This window comes from Mirounga leonina, unplaced genomic scaffold (genome assembly GCF_011800145.1).
Source record: "Mirounga leonina isolate KUSES-001 unplaced genomic scaffold, KU_Mleo_1.0 Mir_166, whole genome shotgun sequence".
Classification (NCBI taxonomy): domain Eukaryota; kingdom Metazoa; phylum Chordata; class Mammalia; order Carnivora; family Phocidae; genus Mirounga; species Mirounga leonina.
In genome coordinates, this window is record NW_023270418.1 from 24,073,310 (window position 1) to 24,089,243 (window position 15,934).

A 15,934-nucleotide genomic window follows, 5' to 3' on the forward strand; every position below is an offset into this window, starting at 1 on the left:
GCTAGGATGGTTAAGAGTCTGCCTTCGGCTCAGGTCATGATCCCAGGGTCCTGGGATCGAGCCCAGCATCGGGCTCCCTGCTCAGCGGGAAGCCTGCTTCTCCCTCTCCCACTCCCCCTGCTTGTGTTCCCTCTCTCGCTATCTCTCTCTCCGTCAAATAAATAAAATCTTAAAAAGAAATAAAAACAATAGCCTCTATGTATTCAGATAAGAACAAAAGCCCCTTTTTACAATAGCAAGAGAAAATACCTAGCAATAAACCCAACAAGAATGTGCAAGACTAGGGCGCCGGGGTGGCTCAGTTGGTGAGGCGACTGCCTTTGGCTCAGGTCATGATCCTGGAGTCCCTGGATCGAGTCCCGCATCGGGCTCCCTGCTCGGCAGGGAATCTGCTTCTCCCTCTGACCCTCCCGACGCTCCTCCCTCTCATGCTCTCTCTCTCTCAAATAAATAAATAAAATCTTAAAAAAAAAAAAAAAAAAGAATGTGCAAGACTATATGAAGAAGGCTATAAAACACTACTGAAGAACCTGAAAGAAGACTTGGGCATATGGAAAGGCATACTGTGTTCTTGGAAAGGAACACTTAAAAATCATAAAGCTGTCAGTGCTCCTAATTTAATCTATAATTAGCATGATCTCAGTAAAAACAGGATTTTATTTGGCTTGTTTGCTTATTTTGTTAAGACAAGCTGATTGTAAAGATTATATAGAAAAACTAAATAGACTAGAATAACCAGGAATATCCTGAGAAAGAAAATATATAGTGGGGCACTAGCTCCACCAGATTTAGAATCTATTATAAGGCTATAAAATTTTATTAATAAAATAGCTAACACAAAACACTATGTCCCAGGTACTGTTCTAAGCACTTTAGATAAAATAACTCATTTAATCCTCACAACAGCCCATTACAATGACCTTGCTCAAACTCAGAGCCAGTAAGTTGCAGAGGTTGAATTTAAACTCAGAAAGTTGGCTCCAATATACATGCTTTCATCACTGTTCTATACAAACGTTCATTATTGGCACATGAATAGATAAGTAAAAATCAATGGACCAGAATGGAGAAGCCCCCAATTGACCCAAATATGAAAATGGTACTAACCTATGTTGGAGGAGGGAGAGCATTTGAAATCAATGAGCACAACTAGTAGCCATCTTTAAAAAAGTTGGATTCCTTCCTCACACCTTATATGAAAATAAATTCCAGATGGATCAAAAATTTCAATGTAAAAATTGAAACCATAAATGCACTCAAAGAAACCACAGGAAAGTGTTTTTATAATCTCACAGAGAGAAAAGCCTTTCTAAATATGAATGACAAAAAACCTGGGAGTCATAAAAGAAACTATTGATGTATTTCATTAGATAAAAAAGGATGAAAAATCTGTTTGACAAAAAAACCCTATATATAAAAACAAAAGATTAACAACAAATAGGGAGAGATATTTGCAACTTATATTACAGATGAAAGGCTAATTTCCTTACATACAGAGTTCCTAAAAATCAGTTATAGAAATACTAAAAATTCGGGTGCCTGGGTGGTTCAGTCCGTTAAGTGAATGCTTTCGGCTCAGGTCATGATCCGAGGGTTCTGGGATCAAGTATGGAGTCCGGCTTCCTGCTCAGTGTGGAGTCTGCTTCTCCCTCTCCCTCTGCCCCTTCCCCCTGCTCATGCTTTCTTTCTCTCTTTCTCTCTCTCTCTTTCAAATGAATGAATAAAAGAAAAATACTAAAAATTCTGTAGAAAATTTAATGAAGGAAATGAACAGAAAACTCACAGAAAAGGATTGTATAAATGGTTCTTTAAAAATTTTTTTAAATAATAGCTTGAGATATAATTGAATGCCATAAAATTTACTTATTTACTTATTTATTTATTTATTTTAGAGAGAGCAAGAGAGCACAAGTGGGAGGGGCAGAGGGAGAGGGAGAGGGAATCTGAAGCAGACTCCATGCTGAGCACAGAGCCTGACGTTGGGCTCGATCTCATGACCCTGAGATCACAACATGAGCCAAAACCACGAGTCAGACATTTAACCAACTGTGCCACCCAGGCGCCCCTATTTTTTAGTTTTTTTAAAGTAGGCTCCATGCCCAACATGGGGCTTGAACTCACAACCTTGAGATTGAGAGTTGCATGCTCTACCGACTGAGCCAACCAGATTCCCCAAAATTCCCTATTTGAAATGTAAAATTCAGTGGTTTTTAGTGTATTCATACACAGTTGTGCAACCATCATCACAACCAATTTTAGAACATTTTCATCACCAACTCTCCCCACCCCCCAAAAAAACCCATACTTATTAGCAGTAACTCTAATTACTAATTACCTACTACTTTTACCCCACCCACCCACTTGTAGCCCCTAATTTACTTTCTGTCTCTTTGGATTTGCCTATTCTGGACATTTCGTATAGACAGAATCATACAATATGTGGGCTTCTGTGTCTGGTTTCTTTCACTTAAAATAATGGTTTCAAGGTTCATCCATGCGTAGTGTGTATCGGATGCATACCTCATTCCTTTTCTATGGACAAATAATATTCCATCATATGGGTGTACCACATTTGCTATCTACTCATCCAGAGACAGACGTCTGGGTTGTTTCTTCTTTTTGGCTATTATGAATAATGCTGCAATGAACATCTGCATTCAAGTTTTCGTGTGAACATATGTTTTCATTTCTCTTGGGTGTATACCTAGGTGGAATGCTGGGTCATATGGTAATTCTTTGTGTAACTTTGTGAGGAACTGCTTGTTTTCCGAAGTAGCTGCATTATTTTACATTCCCACTAGCAATGCATGGGTTATAGTTTCTCCACATTCTTGCCAACACTTGATATCATCTGTCTTTTTTAATTTCAGCATCCTAGTGAGTATGAAGTGGTATCTCATTATGCTTTTGATTTATATTTATCTGATGACTAATGATGTTAAGCATCTTTTCATGTGCATATTGGTCATTTGTGTATCTTCTTTGGAGAAATGTTCATCTACATTGTGGTATGTACCAGCACGTTTGTTCCTTTTAATTGCTGAGTAGTATTCCATTATATGAATATAGCACAATTTGTTTTTTGTTCATCTGTTAATCAACATGTGAATTATGTGGTTTTTGGCTACTATGAATAAAGTCTCTAAGAACATTTGTCTACAACTCTTTTTGTGCACATATTTTTCCCCAGCTTTATTGTGATATAATTGACATGTAACATTATATAAGTTTAAGGTGTATAAAGTGATGATTTGATACATATGTATATTGCAAAATGATTACCACAATAAGGTTAATACCTCTATTACCTCACATAATTACCTGTGGTTTTTTTGTGGGGGGGGGGGAATTTGTTGTTGTTGTTTTGGGTGGTAAAAACATTTAAGATTTAGCAACTCTTAAGTATATAATATAGTATTGTTAAGTATATTCATCACGCTGTACATCACATCCCCAGAACTTATTCATCTTATAACTAGAAGTTTGTACCCTTTGACCAACATCTCCCCATTTCTACCACCCCCATTCTTGGCAACCACCATTCTACTCTCAATTTCAATGAGTTCGGCTTTTTTAGATTCCATATATAATTTGAGATCATACAGCATTTGTCTTTCTCTGTCTGACTTATTTCACTTAGTATAATGTCTCCAAGGTCCATCCATATTGTTGTAGAAGACAGGATTTCCTTCTCTTTTATAGCTGAATTGTATTTCACTATATACATATACCATATTTTCTTTATCCATTCATACATCAACACTTAGGTTGTTCCTGACTTGACTATTGTGAATAATACTGTAATGAATATGGGAGTCCAGATATATCTTTGAGATAGTGATTTCATTTCCTATGGATATATACCCAAATATGGGATTGCTGGATTGTTTCGTAGTTCTATTTTTTTTTTAAGATTTTATTTATTTATTTGACAGAGAGAGACACAGAGAGAGAGGGAACACACGCAGGGGGAGTGGGAGAGGAAGAAGCAGGCTCCCCGCAGAGCAGGGAGCCCGATGCGGGGCTCGATCCCAGGACTCTGGGATCACGACCTGAGCCGAAGGCAGACCATTAATGACTGAGCCACCCAGGCGCCCCTGGTAGTTCTATTTTTAACTTTTTAAGGAGTTCATACTGTTTTCCAGAATGACTGTACCAATTTACATTCTCCCCAACACAAGGGTTTCCTTTGCTCCACATTCTGCTGACACTTGTTACCTCTTTTTTTTAAATAATAATTTTTATAAATGTGAGGTGATACCTCATTGTGGTTTTGACTTGCATTTCCCTGATAATTAGTGATGTTGACCATCTTTTCATGTATCTGTTGGCCATTAATATCTCTTCTTTGGGAAAATATCTATTCAGGTCCCCTGCCCATTTTTTAATTGGATTATTTGGGGTTTTTGCTATTGAGTTGTATGAGTTCCTTATATATCTTGGATATTGATGACCTATCAGATATATGGTTTGCAAATATTTTCTCTCATTCTGTAGCTTATCTTTTCATTTTGTTGACCCTTTCTTTTGCAGTGCAGAAGCTTTTGAGTTTGATGTAGTCCCACTTATTTATTTTTGCTTTTGTTGCTTGTGCTTTCGGTATCACATCCAAAAAATCATTGCCAAGACCAATGTCAAGAAGTTTTCCCCTATGTTTTCTTCTAGGAGTTTTACAGTTTCAGGCCTTACACTTAAGTCCTTAATCCATTTCAAGTTAACTTTTGTAAGTGGTGTAAGATAGGGGTCCAATTTCATTCTTTTGCCTGAATATCCTGTTTTCTCAGTACCATTTATTGGAGAGACTATCCATTCTCCAATGAGTATTGTTGGCTCTCTTGTCAAATATTAGTTCACTGTATACACATAGGTTTATTTCTAGGCTCTTGATTCTGTTCCATTGGTCTGTGTAAATGTTTTTATGCCAGTACCGTACTGTTTTGATTATGTTATAACTTTGTAATATAGTTTGAAATCAGGAAGTGTGATATCTCCTGCTCTGTTCTTTCTTAGGATTGATTTAGCTATTCAGGGTCTTTGTGGTTTCATATGAATTTTAGGATTTTTTTTTTTTTTTTGCTGTAAAAAATTCCATTGGAATGTTGATAGGGACTACATTGAATCTATAGATAGCTTTGAGGAGTAGGAACATTTTAACAATATTAATTCTTCCAACTCATGAACACAGATATCTTTCCATTTGTTTGTGTCTTCTTCAATTTTTTTCATCAAAGTCTTACAGTTTTCAGTATATAGATTTTTCCCCTTTGATTAAATTTATTCCTAAGTATTTTATTATGTTTGATACTATTGTAAATGGGATTGTTTTCTTTATTTCTTTTTCAGATAGTTTGTTGTTAATGTATAAAAATGCAACTGAATTTTATATATTGATTTTGTATCCTGCATCTTAACTGAATTCATTTATTAGTTCTAACAGTTTTTTGACAGATTTTTAATTTTTAAAATTTTTCAATTTTGTTAAAGATTTTATTTATTTATTTGAGACAGAAAGTGAGCGAGAGAGAGAGCACACACGAGCAGGGGCAGAGGGAGAGGGAGAAGCAGACTCCCGCTGAATAGGGAGCCTGACTCAGCCTCTATCCCAGGACTCTGAGATCATGATTTGAGCCAAAGGCAGACACTTAACCAACTGAACCATTCAGGTGCCCCTTCATGGATTTTTTTTAAAAAGATTTTCTATATAAGGTGATATCATCTACAAACAGAGACAATTTTACTTCTTCCTTTCCAATTTGGGTGGTGTCCATTTCTTTTTCTTGCCTAATTTCTCTGGCTAGGACTTCCAGTGCTATGTTGAAAAGGCATGGTCTTGTTCCTAATCTTAGAGGGAGAGCCTTCAGTCTTTTCACCGTTGAGTATGTTAGCTGTGGGCCATAAATGGCCTTTATTTTGTTGAAGTACATTCCCTTCTATACCCAATTTGTTCTGAGTTTTTTCATGAAAGGATGCTGAACTTCGTGGACATATGTTTTTATTTCTCTTGGGTGAATATCTAAGGGTGGAATTGGTGGCAGACTTTTTCCAGAGTGGTTGTACTGTTTTACATGCCTACCAACAATGTCTGAAAAATCCCTATTGTTAACACATCCTAGGTAACTTGGTGTTTTCAGTCTTCTTTTCTCCCTTAGCTTTATTGAGATATAATTGACATGCCACATTGTTTAAATTTAAGATGTACAATGTAATGATTTGATATATGTAAATATTGTGAAATGATTATCACTATAAGGTTATTTTTAAAAATATGGAACACTTCACAAATTTGCCTGTCATCCTTGCACAGGGGCCATACTAATCTCTGTATCATACCAATTTTGATATATGTGTTACTGAAGTGAGCAAAGACTTTTTAATTTTAGCTTTTCTAGTGAGTGTGGAGTGGTGTCTCATTGTGGTTTTAATTTGCATTTCCCTGATGATTAATGAATTTGAACACTTTTTAATTGTTTATTGGCCATTTTCTTTATGAAGTGCCTTTTGAAATCTTTTGCTCAGTTTTGGGTAGGTTGTTTAATTATTGAGTGGTAGGAGTTCTTTATGTATTCTGGTTGCAAGTCAGATATGCATATTGCAAATATTTCTACTATTCTTTGGCTTGTTTTTTCCCTTAATGGTGTCTTTCATTGAGCAGAAGTTTTTAAAGTCCATTTGATCAATTTTTTCTTTTATGGTTAGTGCCTTCTGGGTCCAGTTTTTAAAAATCTTTGCCTACCCTAAGTTTGTGACAGTATTACCCTACGTTTTCTTCTGAAAGCATTAGAAATCTAGCTTTTATGTTTAGGTCTATAATCCATCTTGAATCAATTTTTGTGGGTGGTTTGAGGTTGAGGTCAAGTTTCTTTTTTGTACCATCTAGATAGCTAGTGGTTTGTTCCAGCACCATTTGTTGAAAAGACTTTACTTCTCCCACTTAATTGTTTTTGTTCCTTTGTTAAAAAAAAAGCTAGTTGACTTTATATATGTGAGTGCATTTCTAGATTTTCTATTATGTTCTATTTATCTATTTGTTAAACTTCAGTCTTGATTACTTTAGCTTTATAGAAAGTAGCATATGCACTTTAGCTTTTGCTTTTCCATTATTGTTTTGGTCATTAGGGGTCCCTTGCATTTCCATATAACTTTTAGAATAAACTTGTCAATTTCTACAACAAGAAAGACAGACAGAGAGAAAGAAAAGAAAAGAAATCCTGAGAAGAATTTGATTGAGATTTGAAGACTCTGTAGATCAATTTGGGGAGAATTGTCCACTTTTTAATATTGAATCTTCCAATCCATGGACATAGTACATTTTTCCTTAGGTCTTCTTATATTTCTCTCAGCAATGCATTATAGTGTTTAATATATGGATCTTATACATTTTATTGAATTTATCCCTAAATATTTCATGTTTTTGCTAATATTATAAATAGTATAATTGTTTAAAGTTATTTTCTTTAGCAATTTTTTATTGCAAGACAATGGAAATATAATTGCTTTTGTATATTCCTCTTGTATCCTGTGACTTGGCTAAATTCACTTATTAGTTCTCATAGTTTCTTTGTGGATTCCTTAGAATTTTCTGCATGCAAAATCATGTCATATGCAAATAGAGGCAGTTTTACTTCTTCCTTTCCAATCTCTGTAGAGGTCTTTCTTTTTTCTTTCTTTATTGCACAGAGTAGGACCTCATTACAATATTAAAAAGAAGTGGTAAGAGCAGATAACCTTGCTTTGGCCAGAAAGTTTTCAGTCTTTAGAATTAAATAGGAGGTTTTTCATGGATGCCCTTTATTAGGTTGAGGAAGTTTACTTTTATTTTTAGTTGGTGAGAATTTTTATTGTGAATTGGTATTCAATTTTTTAATTATTTTTCTGAATCTATTGAGTGACATATGATTTTTCTCTTTTGTGCTGTTCATATGGATAAATCCACTCTAGTCATGATTTATTATCATTTTCATATGTCATTGGATTCCTTTAGCATTTTATTAATGATTTTTGTATCTATCTGCATGAGGTCTTTTAGGCTACAGTTTTCTTTTCTTGTAAGATTGAGAGTCAGGATTATTCTGGTCCAATAAAATGAGTTTGGAGGTATATCCTCCTGTCTTTTCCTAAAGAGTTTATATACAGTTGGTAATTTTTTTTTAAGTTCTTCTTTTTCTAAGAAGACTTGAACTTTTAAATTAGGTTTAATATGCTTCTTTTACACTCTTTTCCTAACACTTCTCATACATACAATTGTTACCTTAAATTATGCCTTTCTTATTGGACTATAAGCTCCGTGAGAGCATTTATCTTTTTTGCTTACTTCTATGTTCTTAGCATCTAGCCAAGTGCCTGGATCAAAGCATGTATAAATGAATATTTACTGAATTGTATTAAATTAAAGGGAAAATAAGAGACTAGAAAAACTGAGAATTGTGGCAAAATACTGAAGACAATATAAAAGGTCTTCCTTTGGGGTGCCTGGGTGACTCATGGGTTAAGTATCTGACTTCAGTTCAGGTCATGATCTCAGGGTCCTGGGATTGAGCCCCATGCACTTGTGCTCTCTCTCATATAAATAAATAAAATCTTTTTTAAAAAAATTAAAAATCTTCCCTTTAATTTTAATTTTTTATTTGATTATAGTGGACACACGTGTTACATTAGTTTCAGGTATACAACAGAGTGATTCAATATCTCTGCTAGGCTCACCACAAGTGTACTTATCATCTGTCACTATAAAACTATTACAATATAGTTGACTATATTCTATGATATACCTTTTATTCCAATGACTTATTCATTCCATAACTGGAGGCCTGTATCTCCCACTCTCCTTCACCCATTTTTCCCATCTTCCTGCCTCCCTCCCCTCTGGCAACTATCAGTTTGTTCTCTGTATTTATAGATCTGATTCTGTATTTTGTTTTTGGTTTTTTTTTTAAGATTTTATTTATTTATTCGACAGAGAGAGCGAGAGAGCACAAGCAGGGGGAGCAGGAGAAGGAAAGGGAGAAGCAGGCTCCCCGCTGAGCAGGGAGCCTGATGCAGGGCTCTATCCCAGGACCCTGAGATCATGACCTGAGCCGAAGGCAGACGCTTAACCATCTGAGCCACCCAGGCGCCCCTGTATTTTGTTTTTTTATTAATTTGTTTTGTTTTTTAAATTCCGCATATGAGCAAAATAATATGGCATTTGTCTTTCTCAACCTGACTTATTTCACTTAGCATAATACCATCTAGGTCCATCCATGTTGTTGCAAATGGCAAGATTCCATCTTTTTTTATGGCTGTGTAATACTCCATTATATACATATATGATACATATATATACATACACACATATACCACATCTTCTTTATCCATGCATTTATCAATAGACACTTAAGTTGCTTCCACATCTTGGCTATTGTAAATTATGTTGCAATAGGGGAGGTGGGTAGGGGGATGGAGTAACTGGGTGATGGACATTAAGGAGGGCATGTGATGTAATGAGCACTGGGTGTTGTATAAGACTGATGAATCACTGACCTCTACCTCTGAAACCAGTAATACATTATATGTTAATTAATTGAATTTAAATAAAAAATTTTTAAATGTTGCAATAAACATAGCGGTGCATATATAAAAGTCTTCCTTATTAAAAAATTACATTGCAGCAGGGTGCTGGGCTGGCTCAGTCAGTGGAGCATGTGACTCTTGATCTCAGGGTCTTGAGCTTGCGCCCCACGTTGGGTGTAGAGATTACTTAAATAAATAAAACTTTTAAAAATTACATTGTAGCAAAAAGAACAATGAAGCCTAGGTGGATGGTATACTATTAATGAATGAATAAAAAAACAGCATTCACCTCCTATTTTGATTTAGTCTTCTCAAAGAGGATGCTGTTTGTTTGGCTTTTTTAATTTATTTTTTTAAGGTTTTATTTATTTATTTGTCAGAGAGAGAGAGGGAGAGAGAGCACAAGCAGGTGGAGCAGCAGGCAGAGGGAGAAGCAGGCTCCCCACTGAGCAAGGAGCCCGATGCAGGACTCGATCCCAGGACCCTGGGATCATGACCTGAGTTGAAGGCAGATGCTTAACCGACTGAGCCACCCAGGCGTCCCTAAAGAGGATGCTGTTTGGACTGGAAAAGATAGAATGAACAGTAGTTCCAGGGAATGAAATCAAACATGACTGGAATTGTAAGAGATCACCTAACTGCTTTAAATGAACTCAAGTTTCTGGATCTAATTTCCATTCCAGGGTACAGAGACCTAGTAGATAAGCTGGCTGAACCACTGCTGGCAGTCTTTAGAAAGTGGAAATTGTGCCCATTATGGGGAGGGGTGGGGGCAGAGAGAAGCTCCAAAGATTGGAGTCAGGGAACTAATATTCAGAAGGTCATCAGCAGACTGAAGGTTGTTGTCCTTGATATCTATCTTGGGTGATATTCTTTAACTATTTATTAAAATGAATAAATATCTGTAGATATTCAGGAAAGGAAGCTGTGGTAACTGTAAACCTATCAGAGTTTATTGAAGAAGAAGTAGGGGGAGAGGACGAGGGGAGGGGAGGAGTGGGAAGAAGAGGGGAAAAGGAAAGAAAGAGAGCCCACACTTGGGTAAGGAAGGCCTGCTTTCAACCCCAGCTCTTTCACCTCTTAGTAAAATGACATTGGGCAAGTTATTTAATTTCTATAAGCCAAATTTCCCTATTGGTAAAGTAGAAATAATAAGAGAACAGCCTATTTCATAGGGTAGTCCTGAGATTTAAACCAAATAATGTGTCTAAAATGGTTATTTATCAAAATCAGTGATAATTGTGAAGTGATGGGAGTGGTGGATGCATGATGGTAATGGCCATAATACTGAAGAAGAAGGAAATGAAATAGTCAATGCAAACTTACTCCCTTTTTGAAGGGATTACTAGACTGATAAATTGGGAGAAAGCTGTACTTAGTATGGCTATATTTTTTATATTCGTTTAGTTTATTTGAATTTCAGCAGGTCCTTGATAACATCTCCATGATATCCTTGTGAATAAGCAGAAGGAATATAGCATGGATGATAAATAATTGGTTGAACAATCATACCAAAAATGTGCTAATTAATGGGTTCATATCATCCTAAAGGGACATCTCCAGAAGTGTAATTTTGGACTACATCCTTAGCCATTCTTTTTTCCCCCTAATCCATTGTTTGAATGAGAACATTGATGGCAAGCTAATGCAAGTTGAGAGAGATAGCTAATAAGCTGCCTGAAAGAAACAGGACCTGAAAAGAGATAGTATAATATAGTGGAGCAAATATGGGCATGGTATCATGGGTCTGCAACCAATAGCCGTGTGTCCTTGAGTAAGTTAAGTAACCACCTAAGGCTTTGTTTTCTCAGAATACCACTTATCCATGGTGGTTGTGAGAATAAAATATATATGTGTATGTATATATTAGTTATCTATTGCTATGTAATAAATTACCCCAAACCTATTTCACACAGTTTCTAAGCATCAGGAATGCAGGAGCAACTTACTTGGATGGTTCTGGCTCAAGGTCCCTCATAAGCTTGAAATCAAGACTTAGGTTGGGGCTGCAATCATCTGAAGGCTTGCTTGAATGGGACTCCTAAGCTCACTCGCGTCACTGCTGGCAGGAGGCCTCGGTAGTTCACATGTTTCTCATGATTATGGCAGTGGCTTCCCCGGAAAAAGTGATCTCAGAGAAAGAGAGAGAGCAAGCAGGAAGCCACAGTGCCTTTTATGACCCAGTCTCTGAAGTCACATACTGTCACTTTCGTTTTATTCCGTCCCTTAGAAGTGAGTCCCTAAGTTTAGCCCATACTGAAGGGGAAGGGAATTAGGATCCACCTTTCGAAGAGAGGGGAGTATCAGGAGATTTTGTGGACATATCTTAAAACCACCACAGTATAAAAAGTACTCTATACAGTGCTTAACAGTAGGTACCCTGTAAATGGCACTTATTAAACTGTTATTAGTATATACCTAATACATGTGCTCTTTACTATAAAGCCCTTGTGGGCAGGACTAAAAAACTCATGATTCTTCGGATTCCTGGAAAATATAGAGAAAGAAGCATCATATATCACTATAATTCATTACATCTGTTTTGTAAATTAAAATGAATGGACTATGTTGCCTTAAGAGCAGTACTAATAAATACAATTTAGTAATACTTAATGGGTGTACCTAAAATGCATAGGCAACCTGCAAATACCAGTGACGTGGATAATTTGAATGACAGTTAATCCAAAAATTGATTTTGTTTGGTTTTATTAAGGATTTTATACTTGGGGCGCCTGGGTGGCTCAGTCATTAAGCGTCTGCCTTCGGCTCAGGTCATGATCCCAGGGTCCTGGGATTGAGCCCCGCATCCGCTCCCTGCTCGGCGGGAAGCCTGCTTCTCCCTCTCCCACTCCCCCTGCTTGTGTTCCCTCTCTCGCTGTGTCTCTATCAAATAAATAAATTAAATTAAAAAAAAAAGGATTTTATACTTATACTTAATGTAGGTATGGCTCATCTGAGTATTCATCGAATTTTAATTGTGTAATGTACCAGCTTGTCTTTCTAAGTGTCCTGCTCTCCTTTCCATTTAAGAATGGGCCACCGCTAAAACTGACACAGAGGCCCCAGTCTACAGCAAAGATAAGACTTGCTGTTCACATACCTTCCCTGAGGGCAAGGAGGAAATAAACCAACAAACAAAAAAGTATTTTATCAACAAAAGGCTCAATTAAGCAGGAGAATTAATGTTGACAGTAAAAATGTCGAAGCAAGAATTAATATGACTAAATCACTGGGTAATCTAGATTTCCTCTGTTTATGTATACATTTGTATACATCGGGTATAGAATGTCCATCTTTAGCCTCAAGGATTGTCTGATGTTCATTGTAAACAAAAACATAAGAACTCTCCAACTCCAGGTGGACAGTGTAATTTAATGGGTCACTTTGAGAAGATAAGATCATTAAATAGAAGATAGTGTCACACCTTAAATTGATTAATTTTCTAGTGTTTTTTTTTTTCTAGTGTTTTGATTTGCATTAAACATTAGTCAGATCCTCAGGCTAGTGTCTGACATGGTTGAACTCTCTTTAATATCTTACCAACATAGCAATCAAACTTCTAAGGTGTTCAAAACATAGCCATTAATTTGAAAGTGAGTAAAAAATGGTCCCTGAAGAGCCATTGTTTACAGAGTTTATATGTGTCTTCATAGGCGAGGCAGGAAGTCTCCTAAGAGTTTCACAGGGAGCGTCTTACAAATGCATAATCTTCAAATACTGATCAGGTCATCAGCTGCATATTAAAAAAAAGAAAAAAGAGGTAGTGAGAGTGGTCTAAAGTATTGCTAGCCTTAGCCACTAAATTAGGTTCTTGGACCCAATTCCAACATAGGGGTGTGGCTCCCCACACAACACCAAGCAATTCTTAGACGCCAGCAGGTTGTCCAAGAATTCAACTTAGTTCACCTCAATTCCGATACTATCAACCTGGAGATAGCATCCGATTCCAGAGGGTAAGGGTTCTGGCCTACAAGCCTGCCCCCCACCGCCTTACTTCAGATGCCTGTAGCAAGCCCAGGTGGTTATCTGTACTTCTGACCAACTAACTATAAATCTGAGGTTCCCAGGACTTCCTCCTCAGGTTTGAGTAATTTGCTAAGGCAGCTCACAGAACTCAGAGAAGCGTTTTACTTAATAGACTACCAGTTTATTATAAAAGGATATGACTCTGGAACAGCCCGATGGAAGAGATACCGAAGACAAGCTGTGAGGAAAGGACATGGGGCTTCCATGCTCTCTCCAACTGCACTGTTCTCCCCAAATCTCCACATGTTCACCAACCCAGAAGCTCTCAGAACCCCACCCTTTTGGGTTCTATGAAAGCTTCATTACATAGGCATGGTCGATCAAATCATTGGCTTTTGGCAATTGAATTCTATCTCCAGGCCCTCTCTCCTCCCCAGCAGTAGGGGGATGGGACTGAAAGTTCCAACCCCCTAATCACAAGGTTGGTTCTGGCAACCACATCCTTCTGTGCTTTTGAAAGTCATCTCATTCACAAACAAAAGACACTTTCATCACTCTCAACATTTAGGAAATTTCAAGGATTTTGGGAGATGTGAGACAGGAACTGTGCCTGAAGACCAAACATATATGAGAAAAATATTTTGGTCATCCCAATGACCAAAAATATATTTTTTATAAATCACAATATCACAGCCACACACCAACAATCATGATAAATGTTATCAGAAAAGAGAGTCACTAGAGGTCCAAACAGTGAAGAGAAAATCCATATTAAAAGCAGTATTTTAAGGTCATTTACCATGTAGGGGACAAATAAATGATTTTATTAATCTTTTTGCTCTTTGAGAATATCTTTCTGTTATGCTCCAGGACAGTAAGCCATATTCATAATGTTAAGCCAGAGTGATTAAGCAAAAGGGAACTATGTTCACTATTATCTTTTTGGTAAGACAAGGAAGTTTCTGATATAGTTTAGAGATACTTCTGTCAAATATGCTTAAAATTGGAAAAAAATTTTGACATTTGAGTAAGCTTTACTTATTATATAGAATGCACACAGAAGAAGGGGTCACTAGAGGCCTCTGGAAATACTATGTACTGATTTAGCATCATGAAGGTTGCACATCCTATTCTGTGAATAATAAAATAGTAACAACCATCATTTACATGTGTCAGGAACTGTGTTAAATCTTTTCACGCATTATAGTATTAAATCTTTTCAACCACCATTTGAGTAAATATTATTACCTCTGGTTTAAAGACAAGGAAATTGAAGCATAGCAGATAAATAATTTGTCTGACATTGTTTAAATAGTAAGTGGTAGGGGCGCCTGGGTGGCTCAGTCAGTTAAGCATCTGCCTTCAGCTCAGGTCATGATCCCAGGGTCCTGCGATCAAGCCCCGCATCAGGCTCCCGGCCCAGCGGGGAGTCTGCTTCTCTCTCTCCCTCTGCCCCTCCTTCCCACTTGTGCGCTCTCTCTCTCTCAAATAAATAAATAAAATCTTAAAAATAAATAAATGGTAAGTGGTAGAGCCAAAAGGAAAGTGAGGTCTGAGAACCTCCATCCAGGTTTACTATCTTAGTCTAAGTGTTTATGGTGATGAGGAATACCCTTTCTAAGGAGGAATGATATTGTACCTTTTAATGTATTTTCAAAGAATAAGTGAGGATCCTCTCCTTTATTTCTTATTTATATGACCCTTTGTTTTTTCTCTCATCATGTGGCAAAATGAATAATGGCACAGCACCCAAAAATACCCAGTTCCTAAGCCCTGGAATCTATGAATGTCATTTTATACCGAGAGAAGAACTTTGCAGATAGGATTAAGTTAAGGATCTTGAGATGGGGGAGATTATCCTGGCTAATATAATCACAAGTGCCCTTGTAAGAGTCAGACAAGGTTTGATAACAGAAGAGGAAAAAAGCAGGGGGAGAAAAGGGCCACAAGCCAAGGAATGAGGACAGTCTCTAGAAGATGGAAACGCTAAGGAAACAATCTCCCCCAGAACCTCCAGAAGGAACCAGCCTGCTGACACCTCAGTTAGCCCTGTAAGACACATGTTGGATTTATGGCCTCCAGAACTGTTACGAGAATAAATTTCAGTTGTTTCAAGCCACTAAGTTTGTGGTAATCCGTTAGAGCAACCATAGGAATCTAATATACACCCCATATTACTGGTTTCGTGGCTAATTTGCTTCATATTTTGTCCTTGTGTTTTTCCTGCACTTTGTAATTATTTTATTAAGCTTTCCTGAATGCAACTATAAAGTGTGTGAATAACATATATGTAAAAGCACCATTTCAGATCAAGGTGGAGGAAGAGTGTAGAGAATTGAGCTAAGCTACTACAGGCTATTGCTGCCTCAGCCTCCATTTTGTTTGGCCTGCAGAGACCTTAAACTGACCCTAGTCCCCT

The 15,934-nt window shown here is 37.0% G+C and overlaps 1 protein-coding gene and 1 non-coding gene across 2 annotated transcripts in view; one reads left to right on the forward strand and one right to left on the reverse strand.

Moving 5' to 3' along the window:
• Positions 1–15,934, forward strand: part of CUNH11orf49 (chromosome unknown C11orf49 homolog) — a 182,928-nt gene that overhangs the window by 105,003 nt on the left and 61,991 nt on the right. The gene's annotated exons all lie outside the window — the stretch shown is intronic.
• LOC118016379 lies at positions 6,260–6,367 on the reverse strand. Its single transcript, XR_004680798.1, has one exon. It is a non-coding gene; the product is annotated as a U6 spliceosomal RNA (small nuclear RNA).